The 26259-nt window shown below is 42.0% G+C and overlaps 1 long non-coding RNA gene across 1 annotated transcript in view; it reads right to left on the minus strand.

Annotated features, from left to right (window-relative positions):
* Window positions 1-475: 475 nt before the first annotated feature.
* LOC134293852 (uncharacterized) overlaps window positions 476-26259 on the minus strand; it is a 35313-nt gene continuing 9529 nt past the window's right edge. The window contains exon 2 of the long non-coding RNA XR_010000820.1: window positions 476-1941. This is a non-coding gene — a long non-coding RNA (uncharacterized LOC134293852). The remainder of the gene's footprint in view (window positions 1942-26259) is intronic.

The following is a 26259-nucleotide window of genomic DNA, read 5'->3' on the forward strand; positions in this document are numbered from 1 at the left end:
AAAGAAAGGGGTGGGATCCCTCTATTTGATTGACAGGGACCCACTCATGCCAACCTGCCTTCCAAGGCTGGCATGGAGCCCTCCCGACCTGTCAACACAACCCCTGATATGTTTTTCATCCTTAATTCATAATGAATTAACCATCCGTTATGCTGGGGAAAAATATATTAAAATTTTATATGAAATGAATGTTAATTCTTTTGCAACGAGGATGGCGGCCCATCGATCTTGTGTACCAAACACCCATTTGGCACTCGGCACGGTCTTTGTTAATTAGAACGCTAATTGGGCTTGGAGCAGCTTCATTGCCCACAAATCCCTGAAACCAATAAAGAGGCAAGCAGGATGTGTGCATGTTCCAAGTGTGCATGTATGTGCATGTATGTTCTATCAGTGCGCGCAGTTTGGATAAACACACATGCAGCGGAAGATCAACAAAGAATCACTGGCACCAATAAAGAGGCTGAAGCCTGTCTGGCTTTCTACAAAAGATTTACTAACAAACGGAAAACTCTCAAGACGATATATACATACAGAGTGCAGAGAGGCAGAGAGCAGAGGGCAGAGGACAGAACAGATAACACAGGGAGCTATTTATAACCACCTCTGCTGTCTGATGCAATACACAGTTAACTCTTTACACACTCGCATAGTGGACAGCAGACAGTGCATGATGCAATCTCCAGCTCACATTGCATCACTATAAATCAATTACATTTAAACAACTCTATATACAATCATTCCCACTTCAACATGTTCCTCATGTTGTGGTGAGCCCCAACCATAAAATTATTTTCATTGCTACTTTATAACAACTTCGTTGCTACTGTTATGAATTGTAATGTAAATATCTGATATACAGAATGTATTTTCATTCACTGGACCAAATTTGGCACGAATACTCCATATGCCCAAATTTGGACACTGGTGGGGTTTGGGGAAAATAGACTTTGGCCACCAAACTCTTCCAGTACTTCCTGTTGGTCATGGGAGTTCTGTGTGCCAAGTTTGGTTCAATTCTATCATTGGTGGGGTTCAAGGGCCTTTCAATTATATTTAACACTACGATTTTTGTTCCAAGGTTATAAATCTCATTTTCTAATTGACTCTATCATAAAAAATTGCAAAGATTTTATTAGACTACAAAAACTTTGTTTTGAGATATCCTCCAGTACATTTTGGTCTCGTTTTTCAATGGATATCTCACTGAGTCTCGACCAATTCAACATACCGTATATACTCGAGTATAAGCCAACCTGAATATAAGCCGAGGCACCTAATTTTACCACAAAAAAACCTGGGAAAACATTGACTCCAGTATAAGCCGAGGGTGGGAAATTTTAGAAATAAAAATAGATACCAATAAACTTACATCAATTGAGGCATCAGTAGGTTAAATGTTTTTGAATATTTATATAAAGCTCAAATGTCCAACTTCCAATTTCTGTGATTACAAAACAATGTTCCTTCTTGGTGTACGATAATGGACTGTTGAGTTGGAAAGGACCAGAAATATTCCAAGCGAAGCCCACCTTGTTTTCCTTTTGCCACAGAAATTCTGGGATCAGTCTATCCCGGCTCTTCCTTCCTTCCTTCGTTCCTTCCTTCGTTCCTTCCTTCCTTCTTTCATTCCTTCGTTCCTTCCTTCGTTCCTTCCTTCCTTCGTTCCTTCCTTCTTTCCTTCCTTCCTTCCTTCCTTCCTTCCTTCCTTCCTTCCTTCCTTCCTTCCTTCCTTCCTTCCTTCCTTCCTTCTTTCGTTCCTTCGTTCCTTCCTTCCTTCCTTCCTTCCTTCCTTCCTTCCTTCCTTCCTTCCTTCTTTCATTCCTTCCTTCCTTCCTTCCTTCCTTCCTTCCTTCCTTCCTTCCTTCCTTTTCTCTGTATTGCAAGTCCACTTTTGAGGTCCTGTAGGGTCCTCTTAGCCAATCAATGTGATCGATCCTCCTGTTAAAAAGCAATGGATGATTAAATGGAAATCCTCTAACAGGTTGACACTTCCTTAATCACTACTGATGGCCCAGTCGTTTTAATCAGCAAAGGCAGATCAGCCTGCGGGACCAGAGCCGGTTTGGACAGCAAAGAAAAGAGAGAAGGGAAAGGCTGGCTTTCTGTCCCTCCTTCCTTAAGGCACAGTCCAGACAGAAGGACCAAAGCCAGCTTCCAAAAGAAGACTCTAGCCTTCCTATGAATGTGGTCACATTGAGCAGGGCCTAGAAATTGGGTGAAGTGGCCATACTGGGCAGACAGGGAATGCATACACAACCGGTATTGACACACCTGTCCCCAGGATCGCATAGGTCTTGCGTTTGAAGGTCCAGAGCAGCATTTCTTAACCTGGGAATCGAGACCCCTGGTTCAGAGGGGTCACCAAGGACCAGTGTTTTCTATTGGTCATGGGGGTTCTGTGTGCCAGGTTTGGTTCAATTCTATCATTGGTGGGGCTCAAGGGGCTCTTTGATTGTAGGTGAACTATAAATCCCAGCAACTACAACTCCCAAATGTCAAGGTCTATTTTCCCCAAACCCCACCAGTGTCCAAATTTGGGCATGTTGAGTATTTGTGCCAAGTTTGGTCCAGATCCAACATTATTTAAGTTCACAGTGCTCTCTGGATGTAGTGGCCCCCTGGCTTTGGAACTCGCTCCCTAGAGAGATCAGGCAGGCCCCTACCCTCCTCTCCTTCCGTAGGAGCTTAAAAACCTGGCTCTTTCAAAAGGCCTTTGATACTTAATTTGGTGTCGGACTGATCTATCTGCCCATTTTATAATAGCCCCATTCTCGAGGTGTTGCCAATGCTATATTGCACTTTGTCCATTTCAACTGTGAAATTACCTTCCCCATTTTGGCCCATTTCGGCACATGTTGCACTTTGCCTGGGTTCTATAAATTAGTCTCCAGTGTTAATATTGTATGTTTTATGTGGATTTTAACGATTGTTTTTACTGTAATTGATGTTTTTATTGGATAACTGTTTTATTGCTGTGTTTTGATATTTGATTGTTTTATCGGGCAAGGCCCCATGTAAGCTGCCCCGAGTCCCTTCGGGGAGATGGGGCGGGGTATAAAAATAAAGTTATTATTATTATTATTATTATTATTATTATTATTATTATTATTAGGTGAACTACGACTCCCAAACTCAAGGTCAATGCCCACCAAACCCTTTCAGTATTTCCTGTTGGTCATGAGAGTTCTGTGTGCCAAGTTTGGTTCAATTCTATCATTGGTGGGGTTCAAGGGGCTCTTTGATTGTAGGTGAAGTATAAATCCCAGCAACAACAACTCCCAAATGTCACCGTCTATTTTCTCCCAAACCCCACCAGTGTCCAAATTTGGGAATATTGAATATTTGTGCCAAGTTTGGTCCAGATCCAACATTATTTGAGTCCGCAGTGCTCTCTGGATGTAGGTGAACTACAACTCCAAAACTCAATGTCAGTAGCCCCTTTTGGCCCCAAAGAGCTGCCTCTGGGTCCATGAAGTGGACTTTTGTATTGCCTTGGCTTTGGACCTTGCAGCGTCTACCTACCTACTTAATGCCATTCAGAACAACATCTGGTGCTTGTCTAAACTTTGTGCAGAGATTCTGGGGCCCACCAGCCTCAGAGGATGCGGGCAGAGGAATGCTTGCATTTCAAAAAGATTTATAGCTCAATCTGCTTGAGTGTCAACATGTAAATAACCTCCCCCTTCTCCCCAGTACATGAGTGTTTGCACTCTCTACAGCTGACCAAAAACCAATATTTACGGAGGAAAGGCAGCAGACGGCGCCAAGGATGCAGCCGGAGCAGATGCTGCAAAGAGCGGGAGAGGCCACGACCTTGGCATCTCCGCGGCTGCACTTCAAGGCCATGCAATGGCTCCTCCGGCTGCACTTGGAGGCACTGAAGGGCCCTTATGAGAACTGGACCTCTTTTGCAGGCTCTCAGCTTGGAGGCTGCGAAGGCAAGTGGCTAGAATGAAAAAACTAAGCACTTCTTTGCTGGACCAACAAGCCCAGTTCAAACACAGGATGGGACCATTTGGAGGTATGGCAAAGGTTTGGCTCAGAATTGCGTTGTGAACTGTTTTATTTGCAGGAGACAGTTATGCAAATGACTCCTGTGCAAGTTCACTCCAAATGCAATAGGCCAGGGCAGCATGACCCAAAAATCCACAGCTTGCTTTGAAAAATAGCTATATTTCCATTGCAACCTATCTAGGGGCTGAATAGCCACTCTTTCCCAAGCTCTGCCTACTTTTCAAAATTCAATTTGTTTTTTTTTAATGTTGTAAGTCACTTGGGGTCCCAACCAAGAGATAAAAGCAAGAATAATAATAATAATAATCATCATCATCATCATCATCACACAGTCCTAGACAATAATAATAATAATACAGGTGGTCCCGGTGGTGATCGGCACATTGGGTGCCGTGCCAAAAGATCTCAGCCGGCATTTGGAAACAATAGACATTGACAAAATTACGATCTGCCAACTGCAAAAGGCCACCTGACTGGGATCTGTGCGCATCATCTGAAAATACATCACACAGTCCTAGACACTTGGGAAGTGTTCGACTTGTGATTTTTTGATATGAAATCCAGCATATCTATCTTGTTTGCTGTGTCATACAATAAAATAATAATAATAATAATAATAATAATAATAATAATAATAATAATTTTATTTTTATACTCTGCCCCTTCTCCCCTAAGGGACTCGGAGTGGCTTACATGGGGCCAAGCCCAGGCAACAGATAATATAAAAACACAACAATAAAACAAGTCATAAAACAAATGAGGTCACATATAATAATAATAAATATACTATGATAAAGTCCTGGGTTGGCTCCAAAAAAGAACCTGCGATCCAATACAACAAGTGGATTCATCTTGTTGTGTTTCAAATAATAATAATAATAATAATAATAATAATAATAATAATAATAATAATAACAACAACAACAACAACAACAACAACAACCCAGTCCTAAACACTTGGGAAGTGTTCGACTTGTGATTTTGTGATATGAAATCCAGCATATATATCTCATCCTACTATGTCTATGTGTTGTCGAAGGCTTTCATGGCTGGAATCAATGGTTTGCTGTGAGTTTTCCAGGATGTATGACCATGTTCCAGAAGCATTCTGTTCTGACGTTTCACCCACAACTATGGCAGGCATCCTCAAAGGTTGTGGGTGAAACGTCAGGAGTGAATGCTTCTGGTACATGGCCATACAGCCTGGAAAACTCACAGCAACCTAACAACAATAGCAATAGTATCATTGTGTGTGAATGTGAAACAAGGTATGTTGCTGCTGCCCCAGAGACTCAGAGCTCTTTCACTTGATACACACCTCATTCTGTTTTATCTGCTTGCATCCTATGGGATCTTGGCATTTATAGTTTGAAGAATGGTACTTAGTATAATGTATCCGCACTGCCATATAATGCAATTTCAGAATGCCGATTCGCTGCATTTTGTTGGGATATATGGCAGTGCAGACTCATATAATCCACTTCAATGCAGTGAATCTGCATTCCAAAACTGCATTATATGGCAGTGTAGATTCAGCCTTAATCTATCATGTAGATGAGGCATGGGCAAACTTCAGCCCTCCAGGTTGAAGTCCAAAACACCTGGAGGGCCCAGGTTTGCCCATGCCTGATGTAGATGCACCCTCTTTACCATTCTTGGACTTTGGCCAATGCATTTCATTGCCATGTTCTCCTTAAGAAACAATCTGGAAATAAACGTATGGATTGTTCTGTCCTAAGCAAATGCTGAATTTTGGCTTTTCCCTCAAAAGTTCTAATGAATCTCTTTGGAGAGCTCCCAATTTATTAGCCTCTAGGAAGGATGAGTCCATATAAAAACCCAAGGAGATCATTCAGCGAAGAGGCCACTGGTCCCTTTCATTCAACTCTGGGGCACCTACACTGTTGAATTAACATACAAGGGTTGAATGAAAAGTAATGCCTCCACCTTCGTTACTTGGGTTTGGATGGGACTATTTTAATAAAAGGAGCCCCGGTGGCGAAGTGCGTTAAAGCACTGAGCTGGAGACCGAAAGGTCCCAGGTTCAAACCCCAGGAGCGGTGTGAGCAGCCGCTGTTAGCTCCAGCTCCTGCCAACCTAGCAGTTCAAAAACATGCCAATGTGAGTAGATCAATAGGTATCGCTCCGGCGGGAAGGTAACGGCGCTCCATGAAGTCATGCCAGCCACATGACCTTGGAGGTGTCTACAGACAATGCCGGCACTTCGGTTTAGAAATGGAGATGAGCATCAACCCCCAGAGTCAGACATGACTGGACTTAACATCAGGGGAAACCTTTACCTTTACCTATTTTTATAAATCAAACACAGAAATAATCCTTAGAATGTGCTCATTAACTACCCCTATTCACTTTTCCACATAATCACCAGACAATTGGATACATTTCTGCCAACAATTAACAAGTTTTCTGAAGCCCTCACGGATGAAGTCGACACTCTGTTTCCGCAACCAGCGTACCCATTGTGCACAGATCTTCCGATAGCCAAGCAAAGCAATAATGTGATCCACATATTCTTGTGAAATGCCGATTATGCTTGAAATTTCTCTCTGAGGGATACAACGATCTTCCTGGTTCAATCTGTTAGCCTTTTGCTTGTGAAAGTCGGTGGTTGCTGTCAGAGGACTTCCAACTCTTTGTTTGTCACACAAGTCAGATGTTCCCACCTCAACATCTTTAAACTTACTCGCCTAGCGACACACAATACTCACATCGACACAATCACCATAAACAGCTTGCACTCTCTGATGAATTTCCTTTGGGGTGATACCTTCTGCTGTCAAAAATTCAATGACTGCACATTGCTTAAGTCGCATTGACCGACCGTCTGCACAGGGTTCCCTACTTCACACTTTAACAACACAACCATTCAGTGCTAAGGCTCCCCGCCAAATGGAACTGTAGAGGAGAGTCTATTATTTATTTATTTATTTATTTACAGTATTTATATTCCGCCCTTCTCACCCCGAAGGGGACTCAGGGCGGATTACAATGAACACATATATGGCAAACATTCAATGCCAACAGACAAACAACATTCAGTTTTTAGACAGACACAGAGGCATTTTTTAACATCTTTCCAGCTTCACGATTCCGGCCACAGGGGGAGCTGTTGCTTCACCGTCCATTGGTGGCTGTTCTTCCTCATTCTTTTCCTCATGAGCAGTTTTATGGTGTTGTAGATTAGTTAAATTAGCCTCCCGCATAAAGCGTACCTAAATTTTCCCTACTTGACAGATGCAACTGTCTTTTGGGGCTGCTAGGTCAACAGCAAGCCAGGGCTATTTTTTTTTTAATGGTAGGAGGCTTAACCCGACCCAGGCTTCGAACTCATGACCTCTCAGTCAGTAGTGATTTATAGCAGCTGGTCTACTGAACAAGCCAGTACCTGCCGCAGACCAGGACTGCCATCAGTTGAGGAGCTATGAAGGTGGAGGCATTACTTTTCATTCAACCCTCGTAATTTGACCCCACTTTAAGTGCCATGCCATGGAATCCTGTGTGTCGTAGAGTCACAAGGTCTTGAGCCGGTGACTTGCAGAACTACAACTCCCAGGATTCCAAGACATTGCGCTATGGCAATTAAAGCGGTATCAAGTTGCGTATAGTAATTTAATCCTGCAGTGTGGATGCTCATGTTTGTTCCCCTGAGAAAACCGAAATCTCAATTACTTTCCCCAATTTTCTCCCTGTTAGCTTCTGCCTGGCTAAACTAATAGCATTACTGCTTGGCCTGGATGCACCGAAGCCTTTTGCAATTATTCGGTGGGGAATTCTCCTGCAGAGATGCAGAGAAATACAGGCAGGAAATCACTGATACAAAAAGACTTGGTTCCCTGCTTTCACCCACAGCCAGATTTATTCAGAGACAGGAGACGTTCTTGCAAAACTGGAAGTATACTATTAATTTTCTTTAAAAAAAAAAAAAACCCTTAACAAACCCCAAAGGTAAAGCCAATCAAGTCCAGCAGAAGCAAAGGATAAGTGATTGTTGGGCGAAAATCCCCATTCTGTCAAGAAACCAAAGGGAAAAAAATTAAGAAACGGGCATTGTTATTATTTATGACTATTTTCAAAAACCAGGAAGCCAATGAAAAAGCCTCCATGCCGGATGTTTCCACTAAAAACGCTAAAGCACCTATGCTAATCGTGTTTATGTTGAAAAGGCGACATTTATTACGCTCACATTTAATTCTAAGCTGGCATTTAAATTTATGTTACATCGTGGCATTAAAAACCTTGCTGGAAGGAAGGAGAAAAAAACCATCCCAGGTTTTATTCATCTTGTCTCCAGTTTAGAGTTTTGGGAGAAAGAAAGAAACAGCTGCATGAGGACATTTTTTTTAAGAAATAAAGAAATCCACTGAAAGGCAATGAGAGAGGTTTAGAAAAGCAAAAGTTTCCGGGTTAGAATGACAGAAAAAAAAAGGTTAGGAGCAAAAGGAAGAACATGAAAGCTCAGTTTAAAGGTGCATTTACACTGGAGAATTGATATTGTCTGGCACTACTTGAACTGTCACAGCTCAATACTATGGGATCCTGAGAGTTGTAGTTTCCCAAGGTCTGGTATCTCGCGAACTACAACTCCCAGGGTCTCGTAGCATTGGGTCATGAGAGTGAAAGTGAGACCAAACTGCATTAATTGAACAGTGTGCATGCACCCAGAGAAGGCTATTGACCTTACAAAACTACAACTCCCAGAAAGTCATAGCATTGAGTCATGACAGTTTGCTTGAAAAACTGCAAGTTTCTTCTGGTGTGAGAGAATTGGCCGTCTGCAAAGACGTTGTCCAGGGGACACCCAGATGTTTGATGTCTTACCATCCTTGTGGGAGGCTTCTCTCATGTCCCCGCATGGAGCTGGAGCTGACAGAGGGAGCTCATCCACACTCTCCCCGGATTGGATTCAAACTGACGACCTTCAGGTCAGCAACCCAACCTTCAGGTCAGCAGTCATGCCGGCACAAGAGTTTAACCCATTGCACCAATGTTCTGACTTGTCCTCCAACAATTAATTCAGTGGGTCTCCTTTTTTATTTTAGGAGGAGTTTAGTGAAGGCAAATACAGAAAACTGTAGAGAGTTTCCATTTCAGCCCATCCATTTAACAGCAATAATATATTTTATTTATTATTTTATTTTATTTATCCTCATGGCTTGAAGCAGGGTACGACAGGGTGAAAATACCCAGATAAAATAGAACACTATTAAAATGCAAATATTGAAATCCATAGAACCAAGGCTGGCATCGATACTAATCCAATACACGGTCAAAATCTATCATTCGAAATGGATCGAATAGGCTGTTTTAATTTTTAACTTGCAAAGATGGAGAGGGAAGGTTAGAAAACTCAAAAATGTCACCCTGGCAAAATGCCATAATATTGTTCCAGATTTTAAAAATGGAACACCCAAAGCGGGAGAATGCATTTGAGTTGTTATTTTATTCAAACCTGGCATCATCCCTAACAAGATGCTGGCTCCATTCTTTGAGCTGCTCTCATGGACTCCTCAGAGACGTTGTTTTATTTTAATTCATGTCTGTGTCTTTTAACATATGTATTTTAATGGTCTTATAAATTAATAATAAGGTAAGGTTGTAGAAAAAATTATTAGTGTTAGTATTAGTATTATTAACAGTATATTATTATTATTATTATTATTATTATTATTATTATTATTATTATTATTATTCGGAGGGATGCTCCAAAAGCAGTGCTTTCTTTTGCAAGCCATCCGAGCTCCTGGATTATGAAAAGGTGGGATGGAAGCGGCGTTAAATAATGATGTACTACACGAGGTTAATCTAATTTGTTCCCCCGCTAATAGGGCATGTACATGGTAATAAGCAATATCACGCATGGAGCGGTGGAGCTGTCATTGATGTAGGGCCGGGGAAAGCGGCTCGCTCAGCCCATAAGATCTGTGCCGGATCCGTGGGGAAATGCGCCTCGCCATTCCAAAGCCATCAAAAGGCAGGGCTGGGCAGGCATTTCTTCCTAGAGACTCATCCAAGGTGCTGAACTTGAGTTCTAATATAATAATAATAATAATAATAATAATAATAATAATAATAATAATAATAATAATAATAATATCAGAAACTCCTCAAAGCACAGCAGACAAAAAACCAGTACAAGAAAGCCACACTACAAACTAGAGCTGACAACTGGCACAACAAAACATTGCATGGAAAATTCCTTGACAAAATTGAAGGAAAAGCTGATAAGGAGAAGACCTGGCTCTGGCTCACGAATGGGACCCTGAAGAAGGAGACAGAAGGCCTGATCCTTGCAGCCCAGGAGCAAGACATCAGAACAAATGCAATCAAGGCCAAGATCAAAAAATCAGCTGATGACCCAAAATGCAGACTCTGCAAGGAAACCAACGAAACCATGGATCATATCCTCAGCTGCTGTAAGAAAATCGCACAGACAGACTACAAACAGAGGCACAACTATGTGGCCCAAATGATTCATTGGAACTTATGCCTCAAGTACCACCTACCAGCAGTAAAGAACTGGTGGGATCACAAACCTGCAAAAGTATTGGAGAATAAGCACACAAAGATACTGTGGGACTTCCGAATCCAGACTGACAAAGTTCTGGAACACAACACACCAGACCTCACAGTTGTGGAAAAGAAAAAGGTTTGGATCATTGATGTTGCCATCCCAGGTGACAGTCGCATTGACGAAAAACAATAGGAAAAACTCAGCCGCTATCAGGACCTCAAGATTGAACTGCAAAGAATCTGGCAGAAACCAGTTCAGGTGGTCCCGGTGGTGATGGGCACACTGAGTGCCGTGCCAAAAGATCTCAGCCGGCATTTGGAAACAGTAGACATTGACAAAATTATGATCTGCCAACTGCAAAAGGTCACCCTACTGGGATCTGCACACATCATCTGAAAAGACATCACACAGTCCTAGACACTTGGGAAGTGTTCAACTTGTGATTTTGTGCTACGAAATCCAGCATATCTATCTTGTTTGCTGTGTCATAATAAAATAATAATAATAATAATAATAATAATAATAATAATAATAATAATAATAATAATAATAATAATAATAATTTATTTTTATATCCCGCCTCCATCTCCCCAAAGGGACTCAGGGCGGCTTACATGGGGCCAAGCCCGAATAAAAACAGCAAACCAAATAAAAATATAAAAGAAATACAGACACACATATTAAAATTTAACACTCTAAATATAACAGGTAGGGAAGATAAAAACGAACTGGGCAAAGTGCAACGAGTGAATAAATTGCAGAGTGATTATTTCAAGTTCAGACTGAAACCCAGAATGGTTATGCCATTCCGGCGGTGCAACTTACATTGCAATGCAGTTTGGCACAAGTAGCTCAATGCAATAGCACTCTGGGAATTGTAGTTTCCCCAGATTTGAAGGCTGGTGTCTCACCAAACTGCAAACCCCAGAATTCCATAGCATTTAACTATGGCTGTGAAAAGTGGTGTCAAATCATTTTGTTCTACAATGTAGAGAGATGTATCTGCCTGCCCTGACAACTTGCTTTACCTCAGGGCATGAAATTATGGCAGTTCAAAGGCAAGAGGCCACTATAAACAGAAATATAATCCAATAATATAAACTATAAGACAGTTTTTCTCATATATATATATATATAAAACAACGGCCGCTCCCGCCGCTCCTGGGGTTTGAACCTGAGACCTTTCATATATATATATATATATATATATATATATATATATATATATATATATGAAAGGTCTCAGGTTCAAACCCCAGGAGCAGCGGGAGCGGCCGTTGTTAGCTCCAGCTCCTGCCAACCTAGCAGTTCGAAAACATGCCAATGTGAGTAGATCAATAGGTACCGCTCCGGCGGGAAGGTAACGGCGCTCCATGCAGCCATGCCGGCCACATGACCTTGGAGGTGTCTACGGACAACACCGGCTCTTTGGCTTAGAAACCCCCAGAGTCAGACATGACTGGACTTAACTTCAGGGGAAACCTTTACCTTTACATATATACATATACATACGTACATATATATATATATATATATATATATATATATATATATATATATATATTCATAGAACATTCATATATATTCATAGAACATTCAATGTGCTGACAAGGATTGTAGAGGTTCAAAATATACTAAATGATTCAAAATACATCTCTCTAAACCAAAATCATCCTTATATAGTAAAGGCACGAATTCCTAAAGTAGAATCCAAAAGAATATAATCAATGTGTTACATATACACATAATAGAAAGCTTAACTTTTGTTAATGCTCAATGTTTGTGAGTTCAATGACATCCAGAGTTCATGTTTCATATGGAGGACTGGCAGTCCAAACAGGAATATTTTGGCACTCAGCTGATGACTCAAAGCCTACCAAAGGCTGCATCCACACTGCAGAATGATCCCAGGTTGGCATCACTTGAACTCAGTACAATGGAATTCTGAAAGTGTGGCGAGATGTTGGATGCATCTGTATGGCAGAATCAATGCAATCTGAGATGGCTTGCATTGGCAAGGCTCAGTGCTTCGTAAGCTTGGTTTTTAACTTAGTTTTAACTTAGTGTTCATGTGGCCCGCCCTTGTTTTTATTGTTCCCCTGATTTTGCGTTGTAATGTATATTATTATCTATTGTATTGATCAATGTGTTATGATGTGTTGTTCTTTTATATTCTGTTATATTGTATTGTTCTGGGCATGGCCCCATGTAAGCCTCCCCGAGTCCCCGTTGGGGAGATGGTGGTGGGGTATAAATAAGTTATTATTATTATTATTATTATTATTATTATTATTATTATTATTATTATTATGTCATTTGGTGAGACAGTTGCATCTATGCTTTGGTCCCACTTGAGTTGCCATGGCTCAACGCTATCCTAAGAGTTGTCATTTGTGGAGGTATTGGGCGTTATAGATACTGTAGAATTAATGCAATTCGACACTGCTTTCATTGCCATGGAATCCTGGAATGCCGTCATTTGGTGAAGTTTTAGGTTCATGTAAACTTGAACTGCAGTGCCACCTTGGGAGTTGTAGTTTGGGCACTTTTGAGTAAGAAATAGGAGCAAATCTCTCTGTTTCCCCTGGATTGTGTGAACACTGGATACTGCAAAAGTATGCATGCATTAAGTCATGGCCATGGTCTGCAATGCTCCTCGATCACTGGGAGCCAATCCATCGTCCAGCGGCCAAAAAGGTCCTCTTTGGACTTTGTCTTTCCTCAGGGCCAATGGATGCAATTGAGGCTCAGGTACTGTTTCTCATCAGTCTTTTCTCGCTCGGCCGCTCCATTGATTTCTCCCCATTCTCTTCATTACTAGTCACATCACAGTTTAGAAGCCATTTGGTGGGGAAGAATTACAAATGGAGGAAAGGGAATGGATCAGATCTCCCTTTCATCCCCTAAGTCTGGTTCTGATCTCCTCCCTTTTGCCTCCAGATAATAATAATAATAATAATAATAATAATAATAATAATAATAATAATAATAATAATAATAATAATAATAGTGGGGTGGTGGCACAGTGTGTTAAAGCGCTGAGCTGCTGAATTTGCGGACCAAAAGGTCCCAGGTTGAAATCCCGGGAGTGGAATGAGCACCTGCTGTTAGCCCCAGCTCCTGCCAACCTAGCAGTTTGAAAACATGCAAATGTGAGTAGATCAATAGGTACCGCTCCGACGGGAAGGTAATGGTGCTCCATGCAGTCATGCTGGCCACATAACCTTGGAGATGTCTAGGACAACGCCGGCTCTTCAGCCTAGAAATGGAGATGAGCACCAATCCCCAGAGTCAGTCACAACTGGACTTAACGTCAGGGGAAACCTTTACCTTTATCTAATAATAATAATAATAATAATAATAATAATAATAATAATAATAATAATAATAACTTTATCTATATTCCGCTTTATCTCCCAGGAGGGACTCAAAACAGATTACAGTATACACATATAAGGCATTCAATGGTTTTTACGCAGTGAACAACAACATGCAATACACAGACAAAGGTAAAGGCCTTCCCCTTTCATCTCTGGCATCTTGAGGCGATGCTCAACTCCGGCCATGGGGAGGTGCTCTTGTTCCATTTTTCCATGCAGAGGAGCCTGTTGTCTATAGACATCTCAGATGGTGTTGCTGGCATGTCTGCATGTCTACCTGGGGCACCCTTTTACCTTTCCGCTGAGGCAGTATCTATTGATCTACTCGCGTGTTTTTGAACTGCTAGATTGGCAGAATCTTAGGCAAACAGCGGAAACTCACCGCGACTCACAGATTCAAACTGCCAACCCTCTGGTCAGCAGATTTCCTGTAGCTAGTGGTTTAACCCACTACACTACCATGGCCCATTGAAAACCCTTGAAGGCTTTTAAACAGAGGCTGGATGACCATCTGTTGGGGGTGCTTTCATTGTGAGTTTCTTGCATGGAAGAATAGGGGCAGGCTGAATGGCCTCTGACCTCTTCCGGCTTCTATCACACAGCTAATCCCCAGAAAAGTCCAAACAGTTGCCTCAAAGGATTCTCTAGAGCAATGATGGGCAACCTTTTGCGCTTGGTGTGTCAAAATTCACCAAAAAACCTAGGATGACTTGGGTGGTGTGTCACTTCGAGAGAGAAAAACCATAATTTCGCAATATGTATAGTTTAAATAACAAAAATATATAATTGTAATATATAACTGTATATAACTGTATTTAATAAATCATAACTATTTACTACCATTATTTCCATATACAACAATCTATAGTACCTCTTGCAGTTTCCATGCTGATTTTTCTCTATTCTAGTTTCAATGTAGTCACTAATAATGAATAATATAGTAATAATATAATAGTAATAATATGATATATACTACAATAATAGAATAATAATAGAATGATATTATATATATATATATATATATATATATATATATATATATATATATATATATATATTGCATAATTCCTATGGAGTAAACAGCAAAACCACTTGACGAAATCACACCAAATTTGGCCACAAAAGACATAGTCATCCAATCAATCTGCATGTGGCAGCGTGGCAGCAAAAATGGCTAGGCGTGTCAGTGCTGACACGCGTGTCATAGGTTGGTCATCACTGCTCTAGAGTATTAGAAAATTATTGCCACTTTTTTGCACCATCATTCCCGACCATTTCAGGCTCAAGAGAGGTCTTTTATCATAACAGACAATGACCTGAAAGACACAGAACTTGCCCTGAAATTGAGATGCAGCCCATGTACTTCTCTCTGACCATCCTTTCTGGAAAGGAACTCTCCAAGTCCTGAAACTGACTTGAGGATAGAGGCCCATTATGTCTAGATCCATACAGAAGCACCAACCTCTTTGTTTGTAACCCGAGTCCTTGGGTTAGTTGGACTGCAATTCGACACAAGGACTATGGAGCAAAGTGAATGTTTACTTCCAAACACAGCTATGTGACCCTGATGGGGGATTTCAACCACGGAGGACAGAAAATGCTACACACACAATGCATCCAATGAGTTTATCCAATGAGTTTATCTAGTTTATCCATGCCTCACAACCTCTGAGGATGCCATCCATAGATGTGGGCAAAACGTCAGGAGAGAATACTTCTGGAACATGGCCACACCGCCTGAAAGACATACAATAACCCTGTGATCCCGGCCATGAAAGCCTTCGACAACACATCCAATGAGTCTTCATCTCACATGATGCCCCAGAAATTATTCAAAGAAACTGTTGCAGTGCTTGGCAATTCTTGGCCCTCCTTGGAGATGCATTCGTTCCCTGTATCCCAATGTAATCACATTTCTTCTTTCTCCTCCTTTTTCTCCTTGTTTTCCTTTTCCTTCTATTTCTCCTCTTCCTCTTTCTCCTCCTTCTCCTCCTTCTCTCCCTCTCACCCACCGCATCCTTCTTTGCCGACATTCCTGCAATCACCCATCAGCTGCCTGGTGGCAAGTGACATCTTACAGGCACCGCACACCAACGAAATAAACTCTCCCCTAGTATTTAAAATAAATCAGGGGGACCGCTTGGGCTTTAGGTAATGCCACCTTGTCAGGCAAGAGTGACGGGCGAGGCGGGCGCTTCGTCCTCCCGCTTGGCGGTGACAGGCCTGACTCAAACCCTTCCATCAAAGCAAGGAGGTGGAGGTGGCCTCGGAGTTGGAGGCGCATTCACCATCGTCACAGGAGGAGGACAAAAAGAGCAACAATACATATTGCAGGCGGATGGGGCTCATTTTGGGCACGAGGCTCTGGCTTCAAAAAACCCAATAAATAGGGAAGGAAAATTCTAATTACTTATCCAAGCTAAACGGGCCGGCAGAAGCTTGGATAAGCGAATATCTTGGATAATAAGGAGGGATTAAGGAAAAGACTATTAAACATCAAATTAGGTTATGATTTTACAAATTAAGCACCAAAACATCATGTTATACAACAAATTTGACAGAAAAGGTAGTTCAGTACGCAGTAATGTTATGTTGTAATTACTGTATTTATGAATTTAGCACCAAAAATCACGATATATTGAAAACATTAACTACATTTTTAGGCATTAACTTCATTAACTACAGTTTTTAGGCATTGAATTTTTGCCAATTTATTGTAAGCCGCTTTGAGTCCCCTCGGGGAGAAAGGCGGGGTAAAAGTGATGTAAATAAATAAATAAATAAATAAATACAAAAATGGCTTGGATAATCCAGAAGCTTGGATAAGCGAGGCTTGGATAAGTGAGACTCTACTGTATATGGACACTGGAATAATTCATGCAGTGCATGTACTGACCCACTTCCCTGTGCAAGCCTCCGTGGACCCAGAGAAAAGAAAGGCAAGAGCACAGCGGGAATGTTAATATTCATTCTGGGGTTTTGACCAAACTTTAATAGAACTATATATCATTTTGGGGGGTTGGTGAGAGTGATGATATTTATTTTTATTTATATTTCATCTTTTCTCCCCAACTTTGGAGAGGAAATGTAAAACACTTTATTGATGCATGCCTTCCGGTCATTTCTGACATATGGCAAACATAGGCAAAGCTATTCATGGGGCAGTTCCTTGCTTGGATGGTGCAAACATTGCCCACATTGTGGCCTTGTCCGACTCTATCCTGCCATGAACTTCAAAGCTTGGCCAAAACCATATTCGGATTTGCAGCCCTGCAAAAATAGCATCCAGAAATTGAACTGTGTTTACAAAACATACAAAAAACTGAGCTACAATACAGAGTAAGTCCAGCTTCAACTGCCTCTAACTGAAAACCAAAAACACAAATGCAAAGCCTGCAAAGAGCCAGAAAGTCATGGAATGTAGCGGCCTTGTTTCCGCACCCAACTCCTGCGAACACGATCCGTCCCCCTTGACTTTCCTTGATTGTCTTTTTCAACAATGGCTCAGACGGCCTTCTCTCCTGCAAACTGATTTGGCTTCACCTTGATTAGGAATTCAGCTCCTTCCTCTGTGCCTTTTCCAAGAGACCCCAACCCTCCTTCCTTCCCTTCCTTCCCTCCCTCTTCTTCTTTTCTTTCCCTCCCTGATTAGAAGAAGAATCAATATGGAAAGGGAGAGGGATTCAACCAGAGGCACCCTGGAAGGAGGCCATCGCCTCTGTTCTCCGGAAAGTTGCAAAGCCCATAATAATATCGAGATAGAAGACGGGATTCTGAACTCGTAATGCTTTCCGGTGGTTAATAAACTTCTCGGCCTCCTTTTCTCTCAGTCTGACCCTTATTTAACCCATTCCAGACATTTCGCCTTATTTTCCTGGAGCAAAAGCGTTTTGGGGAGATGGATATTTAGAAACAACGTATTTGGCTAAAACAAGTCAAGACAATCATTGACCAGAGATTCCGGAAAGTGGAATCCTCCCAAAAGGAAGAAAAACACAAATACACTAGGCTTGATCTACACTGCTATATGTGTGTGTGTATAGGAGCCCCCAGTAGTGCAGCGGATTAAACTACTGAGCTATTGAACTTGCTGACTGAAAAGCTGGCAGTTCGAATCCAGGAAGTGAGGTGAGCTCCCTCTGTTAGCCCCAGCTTCTGCCAACCGAGCAGTTCAAAAGCATGCCAATGTGAGTAGATCAATAGGTACCGCTCCAGCAGGAAGGTAATGGCACTCCATACAGTCATGCTGGCCACATGACCTTGGAGGTGTCTATGAACAATGCTGGCTCTTTGGCTTAGAAATGGAGATTAGCACCAACCCCCAGAGTTGGATATGACTAGACTTAACATCAGGGAAAACCTTTACCTTTACCTATACACACAGACACACAAAATGCAGTTTGAAACTGCATTATATGGACAATGTAGACGTTTTAAAAATCTCCCTTGTGGTCCTCTCTGCACCCATCTTCCCAAAGTCAAGAATATTATCCTTAGTGCTTTGAAATCATTTAAATCTTTTTGAAACCAGTTAAAAGTTGTTCTCTAACTTGTTGCATTAATATATATTTCAGCCATCAAAGTTTGGATGAAATCCCAGGGCGGACCCAAGATGTCACTGATATGGCCACGGCCTTGCTCTCTTTGGAGGAAACCCATTCAATTGGGTGCCATCAACGTTCGGACTAAATCCTGGAGCGGATCCAATGCACCACCAATACAAGGACCATGCCATTGCCTTGCCTTCTTTGGGAGAAACCCATCCATGGCTCTCCCTTGGCCTCTTTCTCTCTGTGGGTATTTGCAGAAGAAGGGGAAGGGTTAAACCGCTTTGGAGACAATAAGGCTCTTATGGCAAGTGAGCGTCCCAATTAGGTTGAGCGGCTATGAAATCCATTGACAAACTAAATCCTGTAATCTCTTGTTAAGAAGCGTTGTAATGACTGGATTAGAGTGCGGCTCCTTTGCCACTGTGAGCGGAAGAGCTCAGGCGGGCAGAAAGTGTCGTGCGCAAGGTCTTATTTGCCTTTTCGCCCTTTCGGGGTGCCATGAATGACACCTTCTGCATGCCCAAATTGACCCCAAATAGTCTGATTTTGCAGCCATTATTGCAAGGCCTCTGCATAGGAATGAAAGGAGTGGCACCTCAGGTTGCAATGAAATAGCCACTCATTTCTGCAAGGCTGTAGGATCAATGCAGTTCGACCCTACTAGAATTGCAAAGGCTCAAGGCCTTGGAATCATGGGAGCTGTAGTCATACAAGGTCTTTCTCCACTTTGGTACCTCACCGAACTACAACTCCCAGGATCTCAAAGCCTTGAGATGTGGCAACTCAAACAGCATTTATTCTACAATGTAGATGCACCCAGAAAAGGCAAAATACCTTGCAAAACTACAACTTCCAGACTCCCAAGTATGGTCAAATGACATTGATGCCATGGTGGAAATGCATCCAGAAAAGGCGAAATACCTTGTAAAACTACAACTTCCAGGCTGCCAAGTATGGTCAAACGACATTGATACCATGGTGGAAATGCACCCAGAGGAGGTGAAAGACCTTGTAAAACTACAACTCCCAGGCTCTCAAGTGGGGTCAAATGACATTGATACCATGGTGGAAATGCACCCAGAGAAGGTGAAAGACCTTGTAAAACTACAACTTCCAGGCTCCCAAGTGGGGTCAAATGACATGGATGCCATGATGAAAATGCATCCAGAAAAGGCGGAATACCTTGTAAAACTACAACTTCCAGGCTGCCAAGTATGGTCAAACTAAATTGATGCCACGGTGCAAATGCACCCAAAGGAGGCAAAAGACCTTGTAAAACTACAACTGCCAGGCTCTTAAGTGGGGTCAAATGAGATTGATGCCATGGTGAAAATGCACCCAGAGGAGGTAAAATACCTTGTAAAACTACAACTTTCAGGCTCCCAAGTGGGGTCAAACAAGATTGATGCCATGGTGGAAATGCACCCAGAGGAGGCGAAAGACCTTGTAAAACTACAACTTCCAGGCTGTCAAGTAGGGTCAAATGACATTGATGTCATGATGGAAATGCACCCAGAGGAGGTGAAATACTTTGTAAACTACAATTCCCAGGTTCTCAAGTAGGGTCAAACAACGTTGATGCCATGGTGGAAATGCACCCAGAGGAGGTGAAAGACCTTGTAAAACTACAACTCCCAGGCTGTCAAGTAGGGTCAAACTACATTCATTCCAAGTGTAGATGCATCCTATATTGGAATTTCATAGATTTGTGTATCCATGGTCCAGATCCAGTTGGGGTTTTTGCAATTTAATAAATGTTTTCCATGTTTTTATGATAGAACCAATTAGGAAATTATATTGATAACCCAGAGGAACATAGTGTTATTAATGTACACTCAGGGATTCAAACATTGCAGTGTTGTCCAGGCTTTGCAGTTTACTCCTGTAATTGCAGAGACTAAATAAATGTCAGCCCGTTTTCACCATTTGGGAATTGAGCCTGCACAGCCTGACTTCGCGGCCAAAGGGACATTTGGCCATTTTTCTGTTTCTTTCTCTCTTCTTGTTCTGCAGAATTATTTATTTATGGTTTATCAGTCGAACAGATGTAGAGAGATTTAAAAACAAGGGAAAGCACTCTCCTGGTCCCACTCAGGGTGACACTATTGGAGAACCAAAAAAAATCAATTTTTTATCCCTGGAGTTAGATATAATTACAAAAATATTTATTTTAAGCCCATTTTGCATGTATTGTATCAATATACGCAAACGAGGGCAGCTTCAATAGATGACAAGTTGAATGTGTTATGCAGCAGCGAAAAGGGCCAATGCGATTCTAGGCTTCATCAATGCGATTCTAGGCTGCAGAAGCTGGGGCTAACAGCGGGAGCTCACCCCACTCCCCAGATTCAAACCGCCAACTTTCAGTCAGCAAGTTCAGCAGCTCAGCAGTTTAACTGGAGGCTCCATTAGTGGCAAAGGATCCTCAAATTCAAATGCTATTATTTTCAACCTGGGAAAACACCTCCCTAGGAATCATTAAGTCCTCCAGCACAACTTTATGGTAAACCTCAACCAGAAGTTGGCTGGAGGACCTAGAGTTTAATAGAAGCTGCGAACAATTAAATTACCAAAGGTAAACCCAGAGGACCTCTATTTTCCTAGAGAGAGATGTTTTCTCTGAGAATTTCTAAGCTTCCCAATGCAACCTTGTGGTCAACCTGTGGCTGAAGGTAGCCATGAAGTGATGCTGGAGGACCTAAAGATTCCTAGGGAGTAGAAACAATTTTGGGGTGTTAACCAAGTGTAAAGGGTCGCAATTAGCCCTATATTTGTATGAGTTGAGTGTTGAGCACATGCTAATGAGTGGATCCCACTCAATATGTGCAAACCAATGTGTTGTCGAAGGCTTTCATGGCCGGGATCACAAGGTTGTTGTGTGTTTTCCGCGCTGTATGGCCATGTTCAAGGAGTATTATCTCCTGACGTTTCTCCCACATCTATGGCAGGCATCCTCAGAGGTTGTGAGGATGCCTGCCATAGATGTGGGCGAAACGTCAGGAGATAATGCTTCTGGAACGTGGCCATACAGTCCGGAAAACACACAACAATACCATGCAAACCAAGCTTGTTAATTGCACCCTTTACACTTGTACAACAGGCACAGCTGGCTAGTAACCAGCTGCAATAAATCACTACTGACCGAGAGGTCATGAATTCGAAGCCCGGGTCGGGTTAAGCCCCCGACCATTCAATAGCCCGGCTTGCTGTTGACCTATGCAGCCCCAAAAGACAGTTGCATCTGTCAAGTAGGGAAATTTAGGTACGCTTTATGTGGGGAGACTAATTTAACTAATTTACAACACCATAAAACTGCCAGCAAAACACGAGGAAAGGAATGAGGAAGTACAGCCACTAGTAGACGGTGAAGCAATGGCTCCCCCTGTGGCCAGAATCGTGAAGCTGGAAAAATGTTAAATGCCTCTGTGTCTGTCTATACTGTATGTTGTTTGTCTGTTGGCATTGAATGTTTGACATAAATGTGTTCATTGTAATCCACCCTGAGTCCCTTTCGGGGTGAGAAGGGCGGAATATAAATACAGTAAATAAATAAATAAACAAACAGACAATTACACAGATATAGATAGATAGATAGATAGATAGATAGATAGATAGATAGATAGATAGATTCCATTTGCTTTGCTACCATCAGATCCTCTGAAGATGCCAGCCACAGATGCAAACATTGGGAAAAAATGCTGTTAGAACATAGACCCAAAACCACACAACACCCCAATGATTCCAACCGTGAAAGCTTTCAACAATACAGAAATAATTTTATTCATTACTCATGAGTCTTAAAGTTGCTAATAATCAAATCCACTAACAGTGAACCTCGAAATGTAGAGGGTTGATTGTAGCTTAATTTTAAAGAAATTGTTCTATCCCCAAAAGAGTTTCAGCATCAATTCCTTTGGTTTCAAATGCACTTTCCAAGGTGCTGAATCCTCTCCTAGTCTAAATAGCGGGGCAGATTTTCTGCTCCTTTCAAGCCCAGGCCTGCCAACTGGAAACCCAGCATCCGGTGCCGCTCCGGTCCAGACGGATCTCTCTTTGATCCCCATTTGAGCGCATCTCCGGCTCAAAGCCGAACGCCTTGCTGTCCACAGAACCTCGCCTGCTTTCATAACCAACTGGCAGCGTTCCCACCTTTAGTAATTTTTTTCAGCTAATTACCTCTAATTATCTCTCATCATAACAGACAGCATGTAACTAAATAATTAATCGGTGGGACTATAATGCCTCCTCGTCATCGGCGTCCCTCCCCAGTTGTTTGCCTCTGATCGAAATTATTGCTCTTCTCCCAAACTTCATTTAATCTGTTCCTCCTCCTTCTTTTTTTTCCAACAGATGAAAGAAGAGAGAAAACTGAGTTAAAAGAGGGAAAATATGTGGCACTCTTCCCAGGTGGAAAAGGAGGCGAAAGGAAATTATTTGGCACGTGTGGAGGCTGGCAGAGACCCATTCGCAGCCCCCTCCCCAATTCAAGAAAGCAACAGTTTGCCAATGCTGAGGTCAAAACTGCCGAGAAATGCTTTATTTTTCCTGCTTCTAGATATTTTTCCTTTGGCATGACTCTGTTTTCCTCCACCTTCTTTTATAAGGCCTTTCTGGGTTAGAAAAGGACTGTTTTATTCATCCATATTTGAATGTAATTGTCCTTTCTTCCATCCAGACACTATCCTATTGATGCAGCCTAGAATCGCATTGGCCCTTTTAGCTGCTGCATGACACATTCGACTTGTGATCTATTGAAGCTGCCCTCATCTGTGTATATTGATACAATACGTATAAGACAGGCTTAAAACAAATATTTTTGTAATTACAGTAGAGTCTCGCTTATCCAGCAGAACGTTGGATAAGCAAAAATGTTGGATAATAAGGAGGGATTAAGGAAAAGCCAATTAAATGTCAAATTATATTATGATTTTACAAATTAAGCACCAAAACATCATGTTTTACAACAAATCGACAGAAAAAGCAGTTCAATACATGGTAACGTTACGTAGTAATAGCTGTATTTACGAATTTAGCACCAAAACTTCACAATGTATTGAAAAATTGACTACAAAAACACTACTAAAAGGCAAACTGCATTGGATAATACAGAACGTTGGATAAGCGAAGGTTGGATAAGCAAGACTGTACTGTATATGTAATTACAAGGCGCAGCATGTTGAACCACTGAGCTGCTGAACTTGTAGACCAAAAGGTCAGCTGTTCGAATACGGGGAGCAGGGTGAGCTCCCGCTGTTAGCCCCAGCTTCTGCCAACCTAGCAGTTTAAAAACAGGAAAATGTGAGTAGATCAATAGGTACCACTCCAGTGGGAAGGTAACTGCGCTCCATGTAGTCATGCTGGCCACATGACCTTGGAGGTGTCTACGGACAACGCCAGCTCTTCGGCTTAGAAATGGAGATGAGCACCAACCCCCAGAGTCAGATACAACTAATTTCAGAGGAAAACTTTTACCTTTACCTTGCCACTAACCCTAGCAAATGTGGAGTGCTGGCTGTAGGATTATCCTGCCATGTTACAGGGTGCAATTGAGAACCTCTGGATATTTTTCTGCCATGCATTAAAAGAATTTTAAAGTTCAGAATAAAACCCAAACTGGATTCGGGCACCATGGAACCAGTGCTTGGTCTCCCACTCAGAAGATAGCCCTTCAAATTTGAGATTCAAGTTCAAAATTAGAGTTGTATATATATCTATTTCTTTGTCATTCAGTTGGCTTCATTTTATGACAACACCTGAATGACGGGCCTCTGAGCAGCTCATCCAGCTCAGGTCTTGCAAACTGGAGCCAATGCTTCATTGATGCCCTCCATCCATCCACTTGCATGCAGATTCTCTCTATATTGAAATTAGAAATAGGACATATAAAATAGTCATCCCTTGGACACGGGAGGCAACAGTGGAATAATGTTCATTTCAATGGAAGGCAATATGGGCCCTCGAGAACCAAAAAGGGAGTAATTAAGGCTTAGAAAAATATGTTTCTTTTAATTTGGATTGTAACTCTCAGAATCCACACTGCAAAGTGTCTGGAGTGGGACCCCCCTCGTCTTGCCCATTTCTTCCGCTCCCAAGACGCCGTTGCGGGAATGATGTCTGCGCCGTCTACTTGAAGATACAATTGATAGATGTTGAAAATATCCGTTTGCACAGAGAGCAGGGCTGCAGAGGGCAACTCCATTAAATCTGCCGGAATTGGTGCGTTTGACACACAAAAATGGCTGTAACTCAAAGGCGCGGCTTGCGAGGAGCGACAGGAGGCCCACCGGTGGGAAACGTGGCAATCGTTGCATTGCATACAGCCCGAAAACACAGTCGGAGATCAATTAATGCCATTGGTTGGGGAGTGAGAAAAAGAAACATGCTTCCTTTTTGCAGATAATAATAATAATAATAATAATAATAATAATAATAATAATAACAAGATCGAAAAATCAGCTGATGACCCAAAATGCAGACTGTGCAAGGAAGCTGACGAAACCATTGATCATATCCTCAGCTGCTGTAAGAAAATTGCACAGACAGTCTACAAACAGAGGCACAACTATGTGGCCCAAATGATCCATTGGAACTTATGCCTCAAGTACCACCTGCCAGCAGCAAAGAACTGGTGGGATCACAAACCAGCAAAGGTCGTGGAAAATGAACACGCAAAGATACTGTGGGACTTCCGAATCCAGACTGACAAAGTTCTGGAACACAACACACCAGACATCACAGTTGTGGAAAAGAAAAAGGTTTTGATCATTGATGTCGCCATCCCAGGTGACAGTCGCATTGATGAAAAACAACAGGAAAAACTCAGCCGCTATCAGGACCTCAAGATTGAACTTCAAAGACTCTGGCAGAAACCAGTGCAGGTGGTCCCGGTGGTGATGGGCACACTGGGTGCCATGCCAAAAGATCTCAGCCGGCATTTGGAAACAATAGACATTGACAAAATTACGATCTGCCAACTGCAAAAGGCCACCCTGCTGGGATCTGCACGCATCATCCGAAAATACATCACACAGTCCTAGACACTTGGGAAGTGTTCGACTTGTGGTTTTGTGAAATGAAATCCAGCATATCTATCTTGTTTGCTGTGTCATACAACGTCGTTGTGTCAATAATAATAATAATAAGAAGAAGAAGAAGAAGAAGAAGAACAACTTTATTTTTATACCCCACCTCTATCTCCCAAAAGGGGACTCAGGGCGGCTTACATGGGGCCAAGCCCGAATAAAAACAGTAGCAGTATAAAACACAGCAATAGACAAAAACATGCACAATTAAAAAATTTAAACATTAGCCAATAAAAACTAAGAACTAATAAAAACATGGATTAAAACGGAGAGATTGTAAAAGTAGACTGGGTAAAGTGCACCATATAAATATTGTAAACACGAAGTGACTGATAAAGTGCTGCAAATTCTTGGAAGTGCAAATTGGGATGGGAATAGACCCTAAAGGCCTCTGGGTCCCCATAAGATGTCCAAAAAAGGCCCTGAGCCCATTGAACCCAGCCATTGATTCCTTCATCTTGCGCATCATTAAAAATAACACATTGGATCCCACAAAAGGTCCACTGGGTTTCCAAGCACTGGTTTTAGCAGCTTTGTCCATGAGCCAGGACATGCTTGTTTGGACTTTAAATTGGAAAATTATGTTGTATTAGAGAAAACAAAAGACCCTAAAGGCACTATTGGATCTTGGATGCTAAGCAGGGTCAGTCCTGATTAGGATTTGGATGGGAGACCACCAATAAACACTAGGCTCTCAC

This window comes from Anolis carolinensis, unplaced genomic scaffold, assembly GCF_035594765.1.
Source record: "Anolis carolinensis isolate JA03-04 unplaced genomic scaffold, rAnoCar3.1.pri scaffold_10, whole genome shotgun sequence".
NCBI lineage: Eukaryota > Metazoa > Chordata > Lepidosauria > Squamata > Dactyloidae > Anolis > Anolis carolinensis.